Below are 23,681 nucleotides of genomic sequence, written 5' to 3'. Positions count from 1 at the left end.
ATGATGGCCCAAAATCAACAAAAGGTATTCTCATAGCACTGTAGCTAACTAGAAGCAAGAGGATAAATAATAACCTAGAAATATTAGATCGCTGTTTATAACCTAAGTGGTTTAAACTGCTTAAAGCAAATAACCCTTCTCTTGAGAAGAAATGCAGATGAACATTTATTATGTAAAGCTGATAGACTGGCAGGAACTCAGGTTAGGAGAGCAAAACAATAACCAGCTTCACCCTCCCCTTTTGTTTTTGGGGACCTTTGAGATTCCTCTCTGAATTTCTAGCTCAATGAGGAAAAAATAGAAGCCACTCATAGAAAGACTTCTGGACATAGGAAAGCTCAAATCTGGTTGAGGATTCTTTCACAAAAGAGCTGTTCTATTCTGACAAATAACTTGGCCCTTTGTTAAAATAAGAACCGGATACGTTTTTGTTATATTATTTTCAGTACAATTTTAGGGCCTAAATACATATATTTTATAGGCAAGTAAAACTATAAAGTTAGAAGAAGTAAAATCTTTCTATTCCCATCAGTAACAGGTAACTAATTACTTACCCTTCCAGTTTTGTTTGTTTTATTGTTTTGTTTGTTTGTTTGGGTTTTTTTTTGTTTTGTTTTGTTTTGTTTTTGCTAGTACAGATGTAATTATGCTCTGTGGATGAAGAGATCAACAGATATCTGTCTATCTGTGGATGGATAGACATAGATAGATAGATAGATAGATAGATAATAGATAGATAGATAATAGATGTTCATATATTTTGAGGGGGTAATGCTTGGTTCCATGGTAAGTCTCAGTTAAATATACACATGATTTTGTATTTTTATATATATATATATATATATATATATAGAGAGAGAGAGAGAGAGAGAGAGAGAGATGCTTTAAAAAGCATATAAAATAGATAGATAGATAGATAGATAGATAGATAGATAGATAGATAGAAAATAGATAGATAGGTAGATAGATAGATAGATAGATAGATAGATACATACATACATACATAGATACATAGATACATAGATGTTCATATATTTTGAAGGGGGTAATGCTTGGTTCCATGACAAGTCTTTGCTAAATATATACATGGTTTTGTATACTATAAATATATACAGAGAGAGACATATTTGTCTCTTCAGGGATATATTTGTATGCTTTTTAAAGATACAAAACATCCAGATAGATAGATAGATAGATAGATAGATAGATAGATAGATAGATACAATGATTTATGAATTAAATTTCCTTATGTTGAATTACTCAACCATCTATTAAATAAACCTGCATTGTTTTGCATTTTGTTTTCATTGTCATTTTTTCCCTCAGAAATCTTCTGTTATCTTCTATCCTTCAAAACCTCCATCTGAAGTTTCACACTGATTTTTCTTGGTGTATGTCTTTTTCTTTCTCCTGCTGGATACTCTGTGGGTTCTCTTAATCTGGCACTCACGTTCTTCAATTCAAAGAAACTATTGAATTGCTCCTTTTATGATTGCTCCACAAATGTTTGCTTTTTTCTCTTTCTGAAACTCAAAATATTTCAGATTCTTGCTCATAGCTGGATCCAGTTTTTTCTTTTCTCTAATATTGCTAATCACTTTTGAGCTACTTTTGCTCTAATCCTTCTATTAAATATATATCTTATATACATATCCGTATGTATAAAATTTTCGTTTTTCTGCTTTTTTAAAAAATGTAGAGCTCTTCTTAATCTTTGCACTTTTTCATTTAATAAACATCTGGTATTTTATTGATGTTACCTCATCTCATATTGCTCCAAGTATATTACATTTTGATGATGTTTAGGCTTTGTCTAAGCCTCTGAACTTAATTTTAGAACCCTTCTTCAACCGTCTGGAGATACTTGACAGCTTGAATGAAACATGAAGACATTGGTTGTGGATTCCCCTGTAATATGATAGAATTGCTGTTCAGTTTTTCTTTGGGTAAATTTCAAGTTCGTGTGTGTGTATACATTTATTATGGTGCGATGTTTTGGTCTTTCGTTTGTGAATATCAATGATCTGTATGCTGTCTCTCATTCTTGATCTTATATGTCTATTCATTTTCTATATTATTTTCTATCTGCTTGTCCTTGGGAGACCTCAGTTTTTGATTCCCATAACTGGCTATATATTCTTCATCAAAATCCGTACTCATTATTACAAATAAAGTAATTTTAAATTCCGCTACTTGTTTTCATTTTCCTCAAAAGCCTTTTCTAAAATTTTATTCAGTCATTTTTTTAAAAATGTTTTTCTATTACTTAAGGAAGAAATCCTCAGTTTGTCTTGGTTTCATACTTAAATTCAGGGAAGGCTCATCTTCCTCAGCTCTTTTGAAAATGGCGTTATTTGCTTTTACTGATGCAATATTACTATTGCTTCTGTCATTACTTTTTGTGTTTCCGCCATAGTTTTACATGTTCTTCTTTTACATCTTTTAGTTTTTCTTTTCTATCACCCAATTTTCTATAATATTTCATACATTCATAGTGTTGCTCTTGCTCATCTGTCCTCAGTCTTGAAAAACATGTTTTATGCTGACATAATGTTTGTGGGAAAAAACTGAACAAGCTATTTGCCTTCATCCCAGTTTTTGATCCCTGGTTGGGGAGTTTAAAACTTCTCAAATCTATAGCCTATAGAAATGATTGATATTCATACCTCCCAACACAATCCCAGGGTCTCATAGGTAGAGAATTTCTAAAGTGAATTATTATTGTGAGATCCTCTCCACATGGTGCATAGACACGCTTGCATAACTACCTTTTGTTCATTCGTTCAACACAACAACTTACTATGCAGAGCAAATGCTTTGCAAGTTTGCAGTTCAAGATCCTTTCTTTTCATTCAAAAAGGATGATACATAGGGGTAAACAAGCAGTTACCATGCCATAAGGACTGTAATGATGAGTAAATGCAGGAGGTTGTGCAAATATGTAGAAAGAGCACCTTTCACCAGCTGAGGCTGAGGAAGAATGGCTGGGACATAAAACAGAAATGGAGTTAAACTTCTAAAACGTGAAGTATGATGCAGAGGAAAGCTTTAGCAGAAAGATGTGAAGGTACAAAGGTTTGAAATTAATAGTGAGAGGCTGGGCGCAGTGGCTCACGCCTGTAAACCCAGCACGTTGGGAGGCCGAGGCAGGCAGATCACAACGCCAGGAGATGGAGACCATCCTGGCTAACACAGTGAAACTCCGTCTCTACTAAAAATACAAAAAATTAGCCGGGCGAGGTGGCGGGCGCCTGTAGTCCCAGCTACTCGGGAGGCTGAAGCAGAAGAACGGCGTGAACCCGGGAGGTGGAGCTTGCAGTAAGTCCAGATCATGCCACTGCACTCCAGCCTGGGCGACAGAGTGAGACTCCGACTCAAAATAAATAAATAAATAAAATAATAGTGAGAGTGAGTATTATGTGAGAAAAAAGTATTTTCACAAATATGGAACACCGATTGTGAGATTTTTTTTTTTTTTTTTTTTTTTTTTTGCCTGTGAGGTAAGATTGGAGAGATAAGCAATTAATTGACCACAAAAGACATTGTAAGTAATGTTAAAGGGGATTATTATCTGCAGAGCAATACTGAGACATTGAAAATTTAATCAGGGAAGTGATGTGATAAACTGCATTTTATAAAGATCTTTCTGACTTCAGAGTGGAGAGTTGTTTGGAAAGGAGTAAGAATAGAGACTGGGAGATCAATTAAAGAGCTATTACCATAGACGAGTGATAACGTTTCTTGTGAAGGGGGGTGAAATGAGAATGAAGAGATGTGACTAGATTTGTCACATATTTAGGAATTAGAATTTACTGGATTTGGTAATTGATCCGATGGTGTGAAAGTGAATGAGAGAGGTCGATGATTATAGCCTTTGGCTAGATCAACTGGGTCGCTGATAATGTGACTGTTTTCAGAAATATTTAAAATAAAAAATTTTGGTTTAGTTAGTATGTGCATTATACAAATGGATGGAGGGACAGGTTATATGAAAAAGAATGAATATAAAATTATTACATGAAATACAGCATATATCAATGAATTTCAACTACAGTATTATTTCGGCAAATCAACTTAACCATGGGGACATCAAATCTCATTATAAAATTTTTGTGTTTGTTTTCTTCTTCAATATTATCTTCTCTTTTTTCCCTACTGTTAAACCCAAGGAGATTTGGAGAAGAGATACATAGAACATCATATTATTTACTTTTAAAGGAGACTTTCGATTTTTTTGCATAGAGTAGATCAGTAGGCCATCTGGCAATATTTTAAAATTCAAGTGATATTTAATAGTATTTCCACTGCAACAAGATAATCATAGAGTGCCAGGAATTAGGGATATGAATCTGGAGAGATTAAGTGTCAGAGCCATATTTTGACCAAAGTCTCCATGTCTTTGGCCTTGGGTGTCAACAGGACTAACATATTCAATTATTTCTAGCTTCCTCATAGGTATGTGACCACCCATGTATCCACATCCCTATCTTTCTTCTTATCTTACAATAGTTTTGTTTGATCATCTACGTGTGATTGAACAAATCCTAGCTTCCTGGTTTTCATTGTCTAGTTTCTACTGTGGTCACACCTGAAGGGGCCTTGGACTATGCCAACCTTTACTACACTATTTCTTTTTAATGCTGTTTTGGGAACACAATTCTTTATTTGTTTTAGTGTCAAATTGTCTAAGACATTTTGGAAGTAAGTTTATGGATTTCTTTCACACACACACAAAAAAATCACTCAAAGTCTGAGTAGATTTCTAACTCATTTGTTTCTAGTCAATTCCATGTGCCAGTAAATGAATTGAAATTATTTTCTAGACATAATGCCTAAGCCAAATTTACTTTTTCATGCCCTACTTTCCCACTTTTAGTGGTCAATTATGAATTTCAGGCTACCAAAAGTAAAAGGTGAGGAATTCACATGCATAATCTGATTTTTGCCACAGTCTCAGTCCTTTTGTTCTCATGAGAAACTTTATCTGGTCCTTGTCTCCTGAGGCATTTTAAAATCTTATCACTTTCTTTTGGGCATCCAGGTTTCCTACAATTTGTGGCTCCAGATTTTGGACTCTCTATATTTCTTTCATTTCCGCTTGCAAAGTGGCCATTTTTTCCTCAATTTCTTTCTTCTAATATTTTGCAAAAAGCAAAAGGAATGCCAACACACTGACTACTTCCAATCATTGCCCTAGAAGTCAAGCTCAGTAGTTACTTGATCTGTCTTCTAAGTATCACAGTTAACAGTTGTTTCACCAAATGTCTTGCATCCCATGGGTCTCCATCTTTCAAGCCTCTAATAGTTTCCTTTTCATCTGCTGCTTGACCAATAAACCAATGCCATACAATTTTCTTTGGCAGTTTCTTCTTTTCTTTTCTTTTCCTCTTTTCTTTTCTTTGCTTCTCATCTCTTTTCTCTTCTCTTCCCTTCTGTTTTCCCCTTCCTTCCTTCCTTCCTTCCTTCCCTTCTTCCTTCTTTCCTTCCTTCCTTCCTCCCTTCCTTCTTCCTTTCCTTTCTCTTCCTCTTCCTCTTTCTTTCTTTCTTTCTTTCTTTCTTTCCTTCTTTCTTTTTTTCTTTCTTTTCTTTCTTCTTTCCTCATCTCATGCTATTGACTAGGCTGGAGTTCGGTTTCACAAACATGGCTCACTGCAGTGGTAACATACTGAGCTCAAGCAACAATCCCACCTTAGCGTCCCAAGTAGCTAGGACAACAAGTGTATACTACAATGCTCAGCTAATTTTGGAAAAATTTTTTTTGTAGAGGCAGAGTCTCACCATGTTAGTGGTAGAAGGTATCTGAGTTATTGGTGGTGAATCCATATGGGTCTGAAGCAACCTCAATTCTTGCCTCCTCAAAATAAATAATTTGATTGAGGGGCAAAAGACAAGAAAAGAGGCAGGGGCATGTTTCAGAACAGGTGTCCAAGTTTATTAACAAAAAGTTTTACAGCAGGAAAAAACAAAAAACAAACAAACAAAAAAAAACATACAATTCAAAGAGACCCAAGCAGGTGACTTGAAGGACAAGTACCCCATTTATTTTTGATCCTAGGACTTTATGCTGGCTCACTTCCCATATCTTGTGCCCTTTTCCCTTTACCCTTCCCTAAGGGTGAGCTCCCCACATGCACGGTGCCCTCCTTACATTTGGGAGGTGAGCATGCATGGTGTGTTTAGGAAGTTGTGCGCATACCCATCTGAGGCTCTCTTCCCTTTTCCTGGACCCTCAGCAGGTCACACTCTGTCATTTTGTCTCTAATGCATATGACTGAGCTCACTTGCCCAATTCCTGAGATTTTATTTGAAACTGATTACCAATTTCAAGTGTTTTTATGTGTTTGGCAAACTGCCTCTTCCTGGTGCCTGCAATCAATTATCACTTTAGTGTGACAACTGTGTACCATCAGGAATTGCCTCTCCCTGGTGAAGGCTGCCAACTATCATTTTTAGAAAGGCAGTGTGATAACTGGTGAACCATCGACCTGATGGCTGCCTGACATTCCTGGTGGGGGCTGGAGGAGCAGGGATTCCTCTCCTGCTCTGCTCATGCCTAACTACCTGTAACAACCATGTTGCCCAGGCTGGTCTCAAACTCCTGGATTCAAGCACTCCTCCTGTCTTGGCTCCCCAAAGTGCTGGGATTAGAGTCACGAGCCACTACACTCAGTCTATCATTTTAAATAATAATAGCTGTTTAAAAATATGAGCCCCAACTTCAATTGTTATTCTATTGTGGACTTTATTTCTCATTTATATCAAGTTTGCAATAGACTTTCCTGATTGGCTCCATATTCTTCCCAAAATGGTGAACACGAATTCAGGTTTGTTCAATCTTTTGGGTTTTCCATTTTCAATTCGTGGCTTTTAAGGTCACCATTGGTATTTGTCTGAAGTCTGGGGAATAGGGAAAGAGCATGGAGAATTCAGGGTAGGAAGATTTTATCTGCCCAACACGGTAATAGTCCATATCAAGTCAGTTTAGATTTTGTTGGCCACACTTAGATTAAGTCAGTTTAGATTTTGTTGGCCTCAGTTATATGGCCACACTTACCTACAAAGATGGCTGGGAAATGTGGATTGGTATGTTCCCATGAAAAAAAAGAAGAAGAGAAAATGGGTTTGGTGAGCAATTAGCCAGCCTCCACTGTAATAAATACCATTATAACCTACCTCAGCTTCCACTCCACCTCCTTTGTATTAAGAGAATTGGAGCTTCTATGTCACCAAAATGGATAATTGCTGCCCCTCTGTGGCTCTTTGAGGCCATAACCATTTCTGGTCAGACTATTCTGGGGGACTTTAAGTAGAAACTGGATCTTCAGTTTCTGACACCTCAGTAAGGCAACCAAGACCTTTTCAGCTGTAACAGCAAGAAGGCAGAAACACACAAACTTGTCCTCAAGTTTAGCTCTTCCAATTGCAGTAGGAAGTTCTAAGACTTAGTTCGGGCAGAGACAAACGCAGGATTAAAGCAACTAAAAGCAGATGTGAGCTTTCTGTAAGTCAAAGCAAAATTCTAACTTAGTAAGAGAATTGATAATTCATGCAAAGTAGCAAGGGGGGTCAGACACAGACATGCCAAATGGCACAAGACAAGTTGTCCTGACATGGATTTTAGGATTAGAGGCATTTTAATTTTTAATCCAGCAACCTGGGGCTTCCTAATCAACCCACTCAATCTTCCTGGGAGGCCTCTGACCTACAGGGTTCGGAAAATTATCAGAGAACAATAACAGTACAAACACAAAGCAGACAAGAGAGAATTGCCTAGTTACTTAAACTTTTCAGCATGACTTTCTTCAGGAAAAAAAGAAGAATATAAATTCAACCCAGATTTGTCTGCTGCTCCAGCTCTGAGAACCATCCTGCTTACTAAGAACAAACTTCCTGATGGCAGTTTGGCCAGGAGGGGACGATCTGCTTTCCCGATTAAGCATCTCTGCTGAAGCATTACTGCTTTCAGTGATGACTGTCCTTTTAAAAAATGACTATGTTTTTGAGTCTCACCTTCCCTCAGGTAAGTAAGACCATCCAGTTTGTGGGGTTGAAAACAGCTGCTAGAATTTTTGTTTTATACACATTCCCTTTCAGCCACTACTGAATAACAGACAGTGTGTAGGAATAGAAGCCAATCAAGTTTATGCCTATTATCTAAATATCATGTAAATATTTCTAATACATTTAATTGATCCCCTCAATCAAAAATTGAAAAATTAGCTTTACCTTAGATGTCATTAAGCTTCAGTGTAATTGACAATTGGTTACCTTTACACCTATGCAATAAAACATTTTATGGTATTGCCTCTTTAACAGATTTAAAACATACTGGAGCCTGAATGTGAAGTTGAATGTATCCAATTTTAAGCGACCGGGCTGGAGGCTATTTGGTTATTCTTGCTGTTAAGTTTTTCTTCTGATTACTGCTTAGTCATTCCAATTGTTCGCTTAGTAATTCATCATAATGATGGGCTAAAAGATCAAATCAACACACTTTGGCCAAACTGGGTGTATTGAGAAGATTTGGCTCTGTCTAACTTTGTTCTGAGGACAACTTCTTACACCACTACTTACCTAGTAAATGCTCAATAAATATTTGATGCTGATAATGTTGATGGTCATAATTGCAAAAGTAGGCAGATAATAAACAGAAATCAAGTTTTCAGTTAGGCTCACATACCAGTCTGCCTTTTAAAACAGGAACGTAATTCTTCTTGCCTCTGAAATTTTCTTTCACCCCTGAAGTCAAGATGCTACAGAGTTAGCATAGCCATCAACACTATTCAACACTTACTCTCAAATGATTTTAGGTGATTTGTAAGTTAAAATGAATTTCCAACATGCTGAGCAATGTGATCTGTCATATTAGTCTAGATGTCAGGTGCCTAGACTTTCTCTGTGAGAAAGTGTTTACAGCGCTTTTGCTCAAGAACTCATAAGGAACATAAGTGGGAGACAATTGTTATTTAAATTAGTGAATTATAACTATTGTGAACTTCTTTTTAACGAAAACACCTACACCAATTAGTTCATATTTTGTATCAAAGTGATTATTTCCCAACCTCATTTTCTCTAATCAAATCACTGTTTGTTACGGAAACATGGCAAGCTGTCAAATGAGTGGAATGTCTTTTTCTAATCCTGACTTATTAGTATAATTTTTCCCTTCAAGAGAGGCAGCAAAAATATCCACGGGAACTATAATTGGCTATGGAATGAGACAGCCGCCTCTGGCAATTGAGGTGAAGTAGGTTGGCTGCTGAATTGTAAAGATCCCATTTTTCGTTGTTAGCTCTTGTCCCTCCTTCGTACCCCATCCACATGGGCGAGTTTAATCAGCAATTCTATAGTAGGAAGCTCCGTGGCACTCTGAACTTGCATTTGAGCTCAGTTTTCTACTGATTAAACATGGGAGCTTGGAAAATGACTTCACTCTTGTAGGCATTAGTTTTCTCACCTGCAAATCAAGGATAATATCACCTTCTTGGTTGAAGTGTGTAAAAAGAATTAAATATAGTGCATATTATGTGCCTAGCATGAAGTGCTAAATAATGGCAGAAATTATTACTATATTTTGGGAAATAACAGTTTAGCTAATGTGAATGGCATGGCAAAATAACCCCGCCCTCTTTCCCGACCCTTCTTCCCAGGGCATGATCGTGGCTATTCCATGGTCAACATGTTAAGTGTCAATTTTAATCGCAGAGTAAAATTTCATAGCCAACTAGAAACTCTAGAAAATAGAGGTTGATAATGGACGTACTGATAAATCTTTTGATGTTTTCAGGAATGTAACGGGCTTCTTAAGAAACTGGAGTTGCAAGGTAAGCTGTTTACTTTCTTTCTTTTTTTTTTTTTTTTCTGCTAAGAAGGCAATTATGCAGTCCTGTTGGAGAAGTTTATAATATGATTAAACAGTCAACATTAAATCAAATGGTGATCCAATCCCCAAGAGGGAGTTTACCTTCACAGTACTTTTGAGATACTGAATTGTATTTTCAAATGGCTTTGTACTGAACTATGAAGAAGGAATTGCTAATGTTTTTAAGGCAGTTAAAATGGGCTGATGGAGGGATGACCTTTTTAAAAATGTTTTTCTAATTTTAATATTTACTAACTGAGAAACATTTTCACTATTGGCATTTTAAAAATTCTTAACAATAACTGAATAACTGGTCCAGACAATCCACCGAATATTTGCTCATGTCAATTTGCATCAGATTTACATTTGATACACACACTGCAAAGCAATTTGTGCTAACACATGTAGTAACAAAGATTACACTTTAAATCTGTGTAATAATTCAATTAGCAATGTATTTCTAATTTAGTAGACATTAGTATTTTTATAAACACCAAATATATTAAACATATTGTAAAGGAAGATTCTGTATATCAGCCTTAAAAGATAAAATTATGGTAAGCAAATCAGTTTGTAAATAATATAATTTTTATATTTGATAGGGGGAGTGATTTATTTACTACCACTGTGTCTGCATGAAATAAAAATCTACCACTTTCTCTCTTCTGGTATGCATTAAAATAAACAGTAACCTACTTATCAGTGAATTTACATTCAAAAATATTTTTAGAAGTATAAGAGAAAACACATTCTAATAAAAAAACAGATCTACTCAAACAGTATAATAATGATATGGAATTAGACAGGTCATATATCCTCCTTAAGACTCAATTTAACTAATATAAATTGGAGGAAAATAAAGATTAAATATAACACAATAGGGGATACTTCAAGTTGTACATATATGTTCAAAATTCTGATTATGATGAGACCTTCGTGTTTTTAGAAACAAAATAACCTTAAGAAGGATAAAAGAATATTTCCTTAATAAGTAACATAAAGTAGCGTTTGAAAACATGAAGTACTAGATTGCCTGGGTTAAAATATAGACTGTTTCTCAACTAGCTTTATGACTTTGGGAAAGTTACTAAACTCTGGGCCTTGCTTTTCCTCTCTGAAATGGGAAGTTAATAATACCTCATAGGTTGCAGAGAAAAGGAACACATATACACTGTTCATGGGAATATAAATTAGTTAAGCCACTGTGAAAAAAGGTTTGTAGATTTCTCAAAAACTTAAAGCAGAATTACTTTTTGACCTAGCAATTCCACTACTGGTTATATACCTAAAGGAATATAAATCATTCTACCATAAAGACACATGCACATGCATGTTCACTGCATCTCTATTCACAATAGCAAAGACATTGGAATCAACCTAGATGCCCATCAATGATAGACTGGATAAATAAAATGTGGTGGACAGGTGTGGTAATCCCAGCACTTTGGGAGGCCGAGGTGGGCTGATCATGAGGCGATCAGGAGATCAAGACCAGCCTGGCCAACAAGGTGAAACCCCATCTCTACTAAAAGTACAAAAATTAGCTGGGCTTGGTGGTGCCTGCCTGTAGGCCTGTTGTCCCAACTACTCAGGAGGCCGAGGCAGGAGAGTGGCTTGAACCCGGGAGGTGGAGGTTTCAGTGAACCAAGATTATGCCACTGCACTCCAGGCTGGTGACAGGGTGAGACTCCATCTCAAGAAAAAAAAAAAAAAAAAATGTGGTACATATACATCATGGAACACTACCTAGCCATGAAAAAGAATGACATCACGTCCTTAGTGGCAACATGGAAGGAATTAGAGGCCATTATTCTAAGTGAATTAATGCAGGAGCAGAAAAAACGTGTTGTCACTTATGAGTGGGAGCTAAACAATAAGTACCTATGGATATAAAGAAGGAAACAATAGGTACCCAGGCCTACTTATGGGCAGAATGTGGGAGGAGGGTGAAGATTAAAAACTACCCATTGGGTAATATGCTCATTAATTGGGTGACAAAACCCCATGACATACAGAGTTTTCCCACGTAACAAGCTTGCACATGTACCCCCTGAACCTAAAATAAAAATTGAAAAGAGAAAAAATACCTCATAAATTCATTTTGAGGATTGAAGGAGGCGTCTAGCTGTGGAAAAGCTTTTAAACTGTGCCTGGCAAAGAATATTTAATTATTAGAGGTATGTCTGAATGTATATATTTATGTATTTGGAAGCCTAATTCTCATGGAGATCATTTTCCAAAAATCTCAGATGTTATTTTATATTATTAACAGAGGCTTACTGTTAACTCACTCTTACTTTTTCCATAGCAGGAATGACCTAGAAAATAGTACTGCATTTCTTTTCTACCAGTCTCACTTTATTTTGAAAAATGAGCTCAGAATTGGTAGGCATTAGTGTAGTAGTCCTCAAAATATATCATATATTATAATTACATGGATGACTTGCTAAAAACAGATTGCTGGACCCGGCCACCAAAGATTCTAAGACTCCATTTGCACGTTTTACAAATTCTCAAGTGAGGTTGATGCTATTCTTTTGGAGACCACACTTTGAGAACCTTTGCCAGAGAAAACAATTTGGAGAAAAATGGAGCCATCTGAATATAGAAACCATTTTTATTTCTGCATATAGGTTAGAAATCACATTAATGCAGTATGTGCTAACATTTGACTGGCTAATTGATATGTAGAGGATATTCACTCCAATGATTTGGATTCTGCTTTTTAAGAAGTTCCCCTTTGCAAATCAATACAGTCTGGAAACCTCCTCAACACATCCCATTAGGGAACATAGTAACAGAAAATAAATAATGAAAACAATCGGGTAAATGATGAAAAGAGTAGATGATCCCACAGAGTCTTTGACTGACAGGCTAATGAGATGACACTTTAAAATTCTAAGCAGGAGACAGCCAAGTCTCTCCCTTCTACAAGGTGTTTGACCAGAAAAATGTCATCTAAGTAATGTTTTGGGAAGATTAATTTTGTGGTAAAATACATAGCAATAGTGATTAAATTGGACTGGGAGGGAGGCTATGTTCATAGAACACTTGTGAATGGTGGCAGGAATGAAAAGAGAGAGAAAAATGAACCAGCAAAACCCACTCACTGATTCTATGTGGGGATAATTGAAGTTTCAAGCTTGGGTTCTTGGAGATTAGTGCCCTTGAGAGGAAGGGAAGGCAGCTGAAAGAAGTTATTTTATGGGTATTCTATTGGATTAAGTTTCTGATTTTAAACCAGTGTGGCTTGGCTTCAAGGATAGCCTTTTTTTTTTTTTCCTCCCTGAAAGCAAAATCAGCACTGTTCTTCATGCCTCAAATAAACGTCCACCCTACCAACGATTAGTTCAACCAGAATTTCATGTCTCCACAATCGTTTTTAGGCAATCTCTATCCATTTCTTTTCTCTCCTTTCAGCTTCTGAGTCCTCTTGTCTTCATTCTCTACTCTCCCACTCATTCTACTTCATGTGAAACTTGTAGGTAGAAAGAAGCAGGGTCAAGACAAACGTTATGTGACTATTATATTTTATCGGATTGTTTTGTTTTGTCATATCTGAACAGTAAAGAACAAGGATGAACTATAATTTGGAACAAGAGAGGAGATAGAAATTGGAGAGAAATAGAGAAATAATTTTTGAGAGACCACTGCTTAGGACACAGTTATTGGCTTATTCTTTATCATCTTGTTTAAAAATATGAAGGCAAACTGTGAGCTCACAAAGATAAGCTATAGGGTTAGAGATAGAAAAGAATGGGAATCTAGGGTTTAATGATGAAAGAGAAAACTGCTGAATGGGGGTGCTTGATGCTACCTACCCCATAACTTGGCCAGTCTGAGGAAGGACATAGGGAAGTTCCGGAGGTTGCAAGGTCAACAATCACCACATTTTATTTAGAGCACTCTCAGTTATTGCCAAAATTGTAGAAGCATCTCCATTCTGTAATATTATTTTTATGTACATTATTTCTGTTGAACACAGCAAGTCAAAGGTGAAATTATCCCACTGCATTGATTCTTTACTTTATAAAAGTGAAGGTGTATTGAGTAATGTATTACACATTTGGCATTAAGTTGCTTTTGTTGCCAATAAACAATATGAAGCCAAAGTGCAAAAACAAACATTTGAAAGAGAAAGCTCAGAGAAAGTCATTAGATCACAAAGCTCTACACAAAGAAGTTAAAGAAACACCAAAGCTAGTGCAGCCATAAATATTTAGCGATTAATTGGAGAATTCTAGTCTCCCTACATTTGGGAAATCATTCTATAATGAGCACAGCAGCTAGGATTCATCTATGTATCATGAGACAATGTCTAAATGACAAAGCTGTCTGCAAATGTCTCCTACATTTTTGTGAGATATTTTTAGGGGTGAATCTCCATGACACAGTAATGACAGCTGATATCTTGGTACTGTTTAGTGCAGGACTCCTTAGTGTGTTGATATCAAATTCATTTTAATGCTTCATAAAATGCAGCGTTTCAGAAAGCACTATTCTATAAAATGTGTGCATTATTTATTTTAATATGTGTGTTTTCAAAGAAAAAAATAATAAAAAGTTGAAAAATAAGAGAATTTTCAACTTCGACATGGAGATAGACTTTTCACATGTGTCATTATTAGTATTTTTAATCTTCATTATAACACATCATGAAAATGCTTAGACCCACAGAGATAACAATGATAAAAGTAATTACTCATTCAGATGGAATTTTAAAAATGCAATGTTTTCTGAATGGTGGAGGATGAGATTTGAATGGGAAAGAGAGTAATGTTCTATCTGGAGAGTGACTGACATGACAAATGTCACTGAAAATTATGAAAATAGTAGGTAAAAGTATTTGGCGGCTAGGAGAACAGAGGTGAAAGCATCCACAGGGAAGTGGCTATTGGCCTAGGAGTTCTTACTCTTTGCAGGAGAAGCCACCACATTCCTATATAGAGTATTTTCTGTCATCTCTAGTGTACCTAAGAGGCTGAGAAGATGGGAGAGAAAATAAGGAGACATTTGATTTATATCTGATTATGTGGAAGAGAAGGAGTATTTACAGCATTGTTCCTATTGAAAAGTGTCTTTTGCATTTTAAACATTTGAATTGCAGTTGAGCATCTGGTACATTCACAAATTGGGGCCCGAATTGTACAGAATGGTACAAAGGAGTTTTAAGAGTCTGTAGGAAGACGGCATGCCTTGAATACAACATAGTTTAATGATATAGTGGCCATGCATCTGGAGCCAGTCTTCTGAAATAGCCTACCATAGGCTTACGTCATTTACCTACATTTTATATTAGCTCTCCGTAAGTTTCTCCATATCTAGGCTTCTTCCAAGAGCTTATTGATGCTCTTATCGGATCTGCTTAATTAAGCACACTATTGACAAAATCTGGATCTTTAATCTAGCCTAGTAGAAGTTAGATGCACTCTCTCAATTGCTCATGAAGCTCATCCATGGTGTGAAAATAGAAACCTTGTAGTAACAAGTCAGTCAAGTTAGTATTCTGGCATTTATTATACGCTAAACATTCTACTATCACTTAACAAAGATGGTCTCTTTAATCTTTCTAATAAAGATATGAGTTTTATCCCCATTAGACAGATAAGAAAGCAAAGGCCAAGCCTCATAGCTGTAATTGCAGAGTCAAAAATCGGATCCAGGCATTTTATTTCAAGAGCCTGCTCTTAATTTCTCTGCTCCATTGCAAGCTGTTTACATCTGTCTGGGAGTTGATGCATTCATTCTCATCAAATGCATTTTGAAGCAGAGTCGAGTAGTCAGCCTGGAAAATCAAAAATTACTATCTTATCTTCCCCAAGTGATGATAAACTGTTTTTCAAGGATTGGTGCCTTTAACATGTTCTATCTCTCATTCCATCTAGAAAAGTGTTCTGCACCTTTCAGGAACTCAGTAAGCATGGATTGACTTAAAACTAATGTATATGTAGTCAACTAGCTCCTTAAGACAGAACTATTCTATCCAAATAGTTAATGGCTCAACAAAATAATTGCATACCTTTTTCATATTTTGCTATTCTTATAGTTTATGGTTCCTTATCAATAATAGTATTTTTCGTACCATTTCTTGGGTGGGTTACTGACCAGAACATTCAACACATATATTAAAAATGCTGTCTAAGATTAATTTATAGATGGCATATACATTTAAAAAAATACACATTAATAACTGTTTACCATGTACTTATAGTTTCATATGGATGAAAGATACGTGTATAATATATGTGTGTATAATATATGTATGTATTTGTATATACATATATGTATATAAAACATGTATATGTATATTAAACATATATATGTATATTTTGACCTAAGCCTTGTTTTAAGTTATTTACTTTCATCATCTCATTTAACTTTCCTAGTGGGGGAAGAACTACTAATGTTCCATTTGACAATTGAGAAAACAGATCTGGGGCAGTTAATAAACTTGTCTTTTGTCAGACAGCTAGCTAATGGTGGAGTTAGAATTTAAAACTAAGTATGTAGACTCCAGAGCCTGAGGTCTTAAACATTGCACAACACTGGCTCTCTGCAGTTATAAATCATAAATTATATTTTCTTTGATGTCTAATTTCTTTGAAGCCTTCCTCCTTTTGGATCTGCATACTAACCAGTTGTATTGCATGTTTTGTGACTGTAAATTAGATAGAATGTTGAGATTTTCATCAATATTCTTTTTAAAAATGTTAAAACAATCTTATGTTTATAACATTTGTTCAATACATTTTATTTTAAACATGCTATGCTAAGAACATAGGGTTTTCAATGAGGTTTGGCATGAATTCTTTCCTGGATAACTTTATAAATACATATATATATATTCAGTGAGAATGGTGTTCCTCAATGAGAATGAAGTAGAAGGAAGATAAAGGGAGAAATACAATAATCTCATGAGAAGCATTTTAAAACCTTATAGATAACACACTTGGCAACCCTCTCCCTGAGAATCTGTTATTCTCATCTCTAGTTTTTTTTGTTTTGTTGTTTTGAGACAAAGTCTCGCTCTTAGCGCCCAGGCTGGCGTGCAGTGGTGCTATCTGGGCTCACTGCTACCTCCGCCTCCCTGGTTCAAGCAATTCTTCTGCCTCAGTCTCCTGAGTAGCTGGGATTACAGGTGCCTGCCACTATAACTGGCTAATTTTGTATTTTTAGTAGACACAGGGTTTCACCATGTTGGTCAGGCTGGTCTCGAACTCCTGACCTCAGGCAATCCGCCTGCCTCGGCCTCCCAAAGTGCTGGGATTACTGGTATGAGCCACCACGCCCAGCCTCCCATCTCGAGTTTTATAGTAATAATAATATATTTTATCAAGAGAAACGATGTGTTTAACTGTCTCTCCCTCCTTCCGTCTACTCCCTCCTCCTCCCCGCTACCTGCCTCCCTCCGTTTTCTCTCCCCTCTCACAAGATACTTTCTCTGCAGCAGTGGGTGAAGTAATATGGCCCAGGGGGTGCTTGTACTTCCTTTAGGAGGGCAAATGTGAACAGGGTGGTATTTAGGAAAAAGAAAGCTAGGAACAATCTATTTAGTTCTGCTTCTAGTACAGGTTGAAGCTAAGGGCAATTTGAGTTCTTGAAGCCCATGGACTGTTCAGATTAGGTTGCCAAGGAAATAATCTGCGTGAGTGTGTTAGAATTACAGACCAAAACAAAGCAATGCTGCAAGAGGCTACTCTGAATCTAATTCCTCTGGGAAGGAGAGAATGTCCACATTTATTCAGAGGTACGAGGCCATAGCCAATTATCTTTTCGTTTGAAAAATGACCAAGAGTTATAATGCCTTGATTTTGTTTAGGCTTTGATAAAGTTTGTGGCACAATGTTACTAAAATTTTCTCATTCATTTCTCTTAATAAGCCCCAGAGTAAAGAGTTTCTGTTTTACCAAGAGAGAAAATGACCCTTTCTGGGAAATATAGGACATTGGCTTAAAAATGAAATGTATACTAAGCAGAGCTGTGTGTACCATAATATTATAAAAGCTACATGAGTCATTTAACTTTGTGGACTGACCTATGTGAATGTGGTTGTGGTGAGGAGAGAGTAGGATTATGGATAGGTTTTGACTAAGTAAGTAGGCTGTAAAATCACTTGATAAAGGACAAGTTGCTGAGGATTATTCTAGTGTACCAGTTAATACAATTCAAGTAAGATGAAAATCAAATGTGAAAATCTGATGGTAGTATTGAATTAATGACTACAGATGAAAACAAAATTTCAGCTATATATCCAAGTGCATCAGGATTTAGTTAGTTTCCAATTCAGAAACAGGTGTTAAATACAGGTCTAGATAATGACAGAAAGGTATGGTCTCTGTGATCCCCATACTTGCAAAATCACCCTGTGAAAGTTGCCCAGCAAATACCTAATTACAACTTAACTTGTTCATAAATCCATGATAAAATCAATACATTTTCCTCATAAAAAGAAGCCTTCCATTGGAGGCTGAATTCCATTTTTTCTTTCATTTTTTATTTAAAAGCAAACACATTTTCTACTTGAATGTTGAACAGGAAATGCCTGAAAATTTACTACATCTCCAGGGCTAACTTTTGCAAGTTCTTTATATTTAATATAGCTTTGATGAACAATTTTTAGTTAGTAGGACTTAATAAGCAAAACAACTGAATATTATTTAAAGTACCCATGATTTTTTAAAGCAAATAAAAGCCAAAGGAAAGAAAAAGGCTTTCATATACAGGAATATGGAACCAACAGTATAACTGAGAATTTCAATTGTTTATAGGAGTGATTTGAGTTATGTCCTGTCAACCATTATATATTCACATTCAAATAGTAAAGATATAATGATTCTTATTTGAAAGTATGTGGTGCATTCTTCTTTCTTACTTTAATAAGAAAAAAATAACCAGTGGTGCCAGTAACATAATACACAACAATTTTAATGATTCTTTCGTTTAATGTTATGGTCTTAACAGAACATAATGAAATGTGTGCATTGACCAAATTCTTAGTCTTTGAAACATACCATTTTGAGATGAAATATGCTTTGTTCTGAAACAGATTGATATAAAAATGCATGCATGCTATAAAAGAACAAAGACAAACTGTTTTCTAAAACATTGACTTTTTTATATTCACACATTTGGATATTGGTGAAAATAAACATTTAAAGTAATCTAACAAGCTGCCCCAAACCTGCACAGTCCTTTTGTATTTTACCAGAATGACAGATGCAAGACTGGAGAGCGAATAATTCCCTTTAGAAGATGTATTCACAAAGCCGGTGTTGCCAGGATTCTTATGAACTCTTTCATTGCTCGAACCAAAAGTGAAGTAAAATTAAAAAGTGAAATAATTAGCTATCTTAATTTTTTAATATATGCCATCTTGTCACACAGTATCTGTTTCTGTCAATCTGCCGGTTTAATTAAATCAATTCTTTTTAGCCTCAAAGCACAGAAACTTACAAACTGGGTAAAATCTGTAAAGCAGCTTGTGATGGTTTCCATGGTGTGCCAATAATGCATCAAAGTGACCATATTCCAAGACATTAATGTTCAGCTTGATTTTAGTAAATACAACTTTCTTTCTTATTTAAATTTGTATTTAAATACTTCACCAGTATTTGATGCTCAAAATTAAATAATAGAATTAAAGTGTTTTTTTTTTTTTTTTAAATCAACTTTGGGGTTCTGCATCCTCCCTTTCCTATACCAATCCCCAGAAGCCCAGAATAAGCAGCCCTGGGGGTTCATGATCAAACGCTTCTCTAAACGTTAAAAAATCTCTTACTCTTTTATGTTCTCAATACTTTTATATTTGACATCATTAATACCAAATTCCCATGGAGTTCACAAGATAAGAAATAAATCTGGAATGAAATGAGTAGATGCACTGAAGTACCCAATTGTAATCACTGAGTTCTTAGACAAGGTAACTTACCATCAGTAATTTATGGAGAAAACCGTTTAGTTTATTAAGTGTTACGTTCTTCTTGCCTAGTGAAGACAAAAAAAGGATTTTGTATCCCATACTTCTCTTTTAGCTTTGGCTTACTGACTTATAAATTATAAGTACAGTAAAGTCTATCCTAAAAAGGTGTTATATGCTATATATTTTGACAAACTTACACAGTCCTGTAGCTACCACAAAAAATCAGCATAGAATAGTTTTATCCTCCCCCAAACTTTTCTCATACTCCTTTGTAATCAACTTCCTCTCCCCGTCACCAACTTTTGGTAAACAGATCTGGTTTTTGTCCCTATATTTTTACCTTTTTGAGAATGTCAAATAAATGGAATCCTAAAAAATACAATTTTTCTGAATCTTTTATTTAGCACAATGCTTTTGAAAATATCCATGTTATTGCATGGAACAGAAGTTTGTTGCTTTTTATTGCTGAGTAGCATTACATTGTATGGATGTGTCACAATTAATTTATTTGTCCAAACCCCTACCTTTGGTGGACATTCAGGTAGTTTACCACTTTTGGTCATTAGAAATAAAGCTGCTATAAAAATTTGCCTACAGGTATTTTTCCGAACCTACGTTTTCATTCCATTTGGGTAATTATCTATTAATAGGAATATATTGCTGGGTTCTATGGTAAAAATATCTTTAACTTTGTATGCAACTGAAAAACTGTTTTTCAAAGCCACTGTACCAACTTTCATTTCCACAAGTAATGCGTAAGATTTCTAGTTACTCTAAATCCTTGCATGTTTTATTTTTATTTTTAGTTACCAATATTCTAATAGCTATGTAGTACTATCTCATTATGGCTTTAATTTGTATTTTCCTAATGACTAATGACTATACTTTTATGGGCTTATTTGCCAGTCATATCTTTTATTTGGCTTTTGTTCAAATATTTTACCCATTTTTAAGTTGGATTGTCTTATTACTGAGTTTTGAGAGTTCTTTACATATTGTGGTTCTTTACATATTCTGGAATGTAAATGATTTTATTTTTTTAACTTTCTACATCCTTAGTGGATGTGAATGTTCTTTGTTTCATTTGTTGACAATAGATATACTATTTGCAGATAACTGCTCTGTAACACTCAAAGCTCTTATTTAAGTTCTTTGACCATCTTAATTGTTTACTGTATGCCAGTTCTATGCGTTTCACCTAAATACATATAAATATGACTCTACAGAGCCATATTTGTTTATAAAAAATCTATAAATATAAAATATTGTTATTTTAAAAATAAGCAAAACTAGTGATTTGTTTGTTTTTCTTTTGTTTTTAACTTGAAATTCCTACATGATGGTTGAAATAAAAGAAAATCAAATCTGATAGTAATATAATTTTCGAGGGAACGTAATTTTATAAAAGCTTCAGCTCAATTAGAATGATGACCAAGCTGTCAGAATCTACCTATGAATCACCTTTAGTTCCATTTTACCTGGAATCTTGCATTAATTTTAGTTGCTGGATTTATTTCGACAAAAGGAAACTACTCTATAAAGTTCCTGTAAGAAGTTTGCTTAACCTTTTCAAGGAGTCTGAATCAAGTTGAGTTGTTTATAAAAAAAAGAAATTCCACTTCTCATTTTGCCACATAAAGTTATAGTAAGAAACACACAGAACTACTGTGAGGTAGGTAAGGTACTGCTCTAATGGTGTAACACATAGAACCAGTCTAATGATACAACACTCTTTAGAACACTCTGAAGAAGAGCAAGCATCATAGCCTTGGATGTGGATGCACTTCTTTAAGCATTCCCACTTCATATTTTATTAAACCTCTTTTCTTCTGAAATATTTCAGAAAAGAGAGGTAGAGAGGAAAGATGAGTCAACACTGGGAAAGAGGTGAAGAGCTAAGCAATATGGATATTTAAAATACGTACTGCTTTTACTTGATGAGATATTTAAAAAATAGTAAAGAGTATTCTGAACAAAGATTTGAAGCTTTCTACTTAGAACTCTGCCAAACACCTATTGAACAGTCAATATACTTAAGTGACCTATATTGTAGGATACAATTGAGGAATGAGACTTGGCAAGTGGAAATTCAACTAATGAAATCTGTCTACCCTGATAATGAGGTGTTTTTGGACATAGGAAGGTGAATGCCAACATTCGAATGTTATGACTCCAAGTTGGAAAAGAACAGGACTTGGGAATTTGTTATGAGGCAGGAATGAATGATCTTTTGGATTTCTTCTGACCTATGGGAAATAGTGGTATGATAGCTGCAGGTTTATCTGACATGTGAGTATGAGAGGGTGGACAGATATTAGGCCCACTGTCTCCCGCATGTCAGATAATGACATCTCTTATTAAAAGTAAACTTGAAGGTGAGAGGGATCAAACAGAAGATTCATAGCCTTCTAAGTTCCTCCCATATTCCTGCAGCTATCTACTTCAAAAACCTTTCAGATATCTGATGGCATTAGAATGTTTATTGAAAGTGTTCCACCCAGGCTGGCGTGGTGTATCACACCTGTAACTCCAGCACTTTGGGAGGCAGAGGAGGGCAGATTGCTTGAGCCCAGGAGTTCAATACCAGCTTGGACAATGTGATGAAAACTCATCTCTACAAAAAACACAAAAGTTACCTGGGTGTGGTGGTATATACCTGTAGTCCCAGCTACTCTAGATGCTGAGGTGGGAGGGCTAAATTAGTCTGGGAGGTCAAGGCCACAGTGAGCCATGATAGCACCCACGGTACTCCAGCCTGGGTGACAGAGTGAGACCCTGTATCAAAATAAATAATATTTCACCCTGAGACTTAACACAACCATTTAAGGATGATTTAAAATGATTAACATTTAGATGTATCTATAAATTTAGCTTATATGAGGCCACCTTATAAACTGGTCCACTTAAGAGTAGTCCAGGAAGTTTCCATCTTATGCTGAATTCTCCTTCATGGCCTGTCTATACAATGATTTCAGATTTTTAGGCAAACATGGTATTAAGCAATAAAAGGGACCTGTTTTTCATATTCACAATTCTTCCTGTTTGCTAGAGCAAACCAAGCAAACAAATCAAAAATCTGTCACAAAATATTTGGTGCCTAATGCCACCAATGACAATGCTACCTTCAGAATCTTGGATATTTGGATCCCTTTCTACATATTTTTTTAGAACTTGTGCATAATAGGAGGCTTTGCATAACCATGGAGAGAAGCATAAGCACAGTGCCATGGCTCTGTCCTAGTGAATACAGAAGAGCTTTCTCATAAAGGCAATTTCTCCACATATTACCATATTTGTGGTGTGGATCTTCAAATCCTCAACCCATTAGACAGATAAGGGGAGAGTCGAGGAATGTGGGGTGGGGGCTATTGTCCATTAACTCCTGTGTAAGGACAATGTTGTAAATATTAACTTATTTTCCCTCTTATTTACCAGGTATTTTCTGTCTTCTTCTTTCACACATTAAAAAGAAAGAAAGAAAAAGGTTTCAGAATTTTCGAGGAGAGAAGTTTGCAATAGGTTGAAAATCAAAAAATAAAAACAGCACGTACTGGCTTTGATATCTCAAACACCCAAATAAATCATTTGGTAGTCCTAGAACCTTGCACAGAATGACTGGAGAGTGTTCCATTTCCTGTGAAGTCACGCAGAGAAGACCAGGGAAAACTTTGAAAGAGAATTGGTATTGTTGACTTAATAGAACACAATTGGATAATCATGGCATTGTCCAGTGCCTGAGTGAACAGACAATTCAAGCATTCCCTGCCTCCAGCAATGACTTGGCACTATATAACAACTCTGAAAATCAGACGTGACTCTTTGAAAATTGGGAATCTCAACAGAATAAAGTCTATTATCCTATTAGGGCTTTAAAATATAAACTAAACTACAAAGTCATAT

This window comes from Papio anubis, chromosome 15 (assembly GCF_008728515.1).
Source record: "Papio anubis isolate 15944 chromosome 15, Panubis1.0, whole genome shotgun sequence".
NCBI classification, from domain to species: domain Eukaryota; kingdom Metazoa; phylum Chordata; class Mammalia; order Primates; family Cercopithecidae; genus Papio; species Papio anubis.
The sequence above is the reverse complement of the archived record's forward strand: the minus strand, read 5'-3'. Positions refer to the sequence as shown.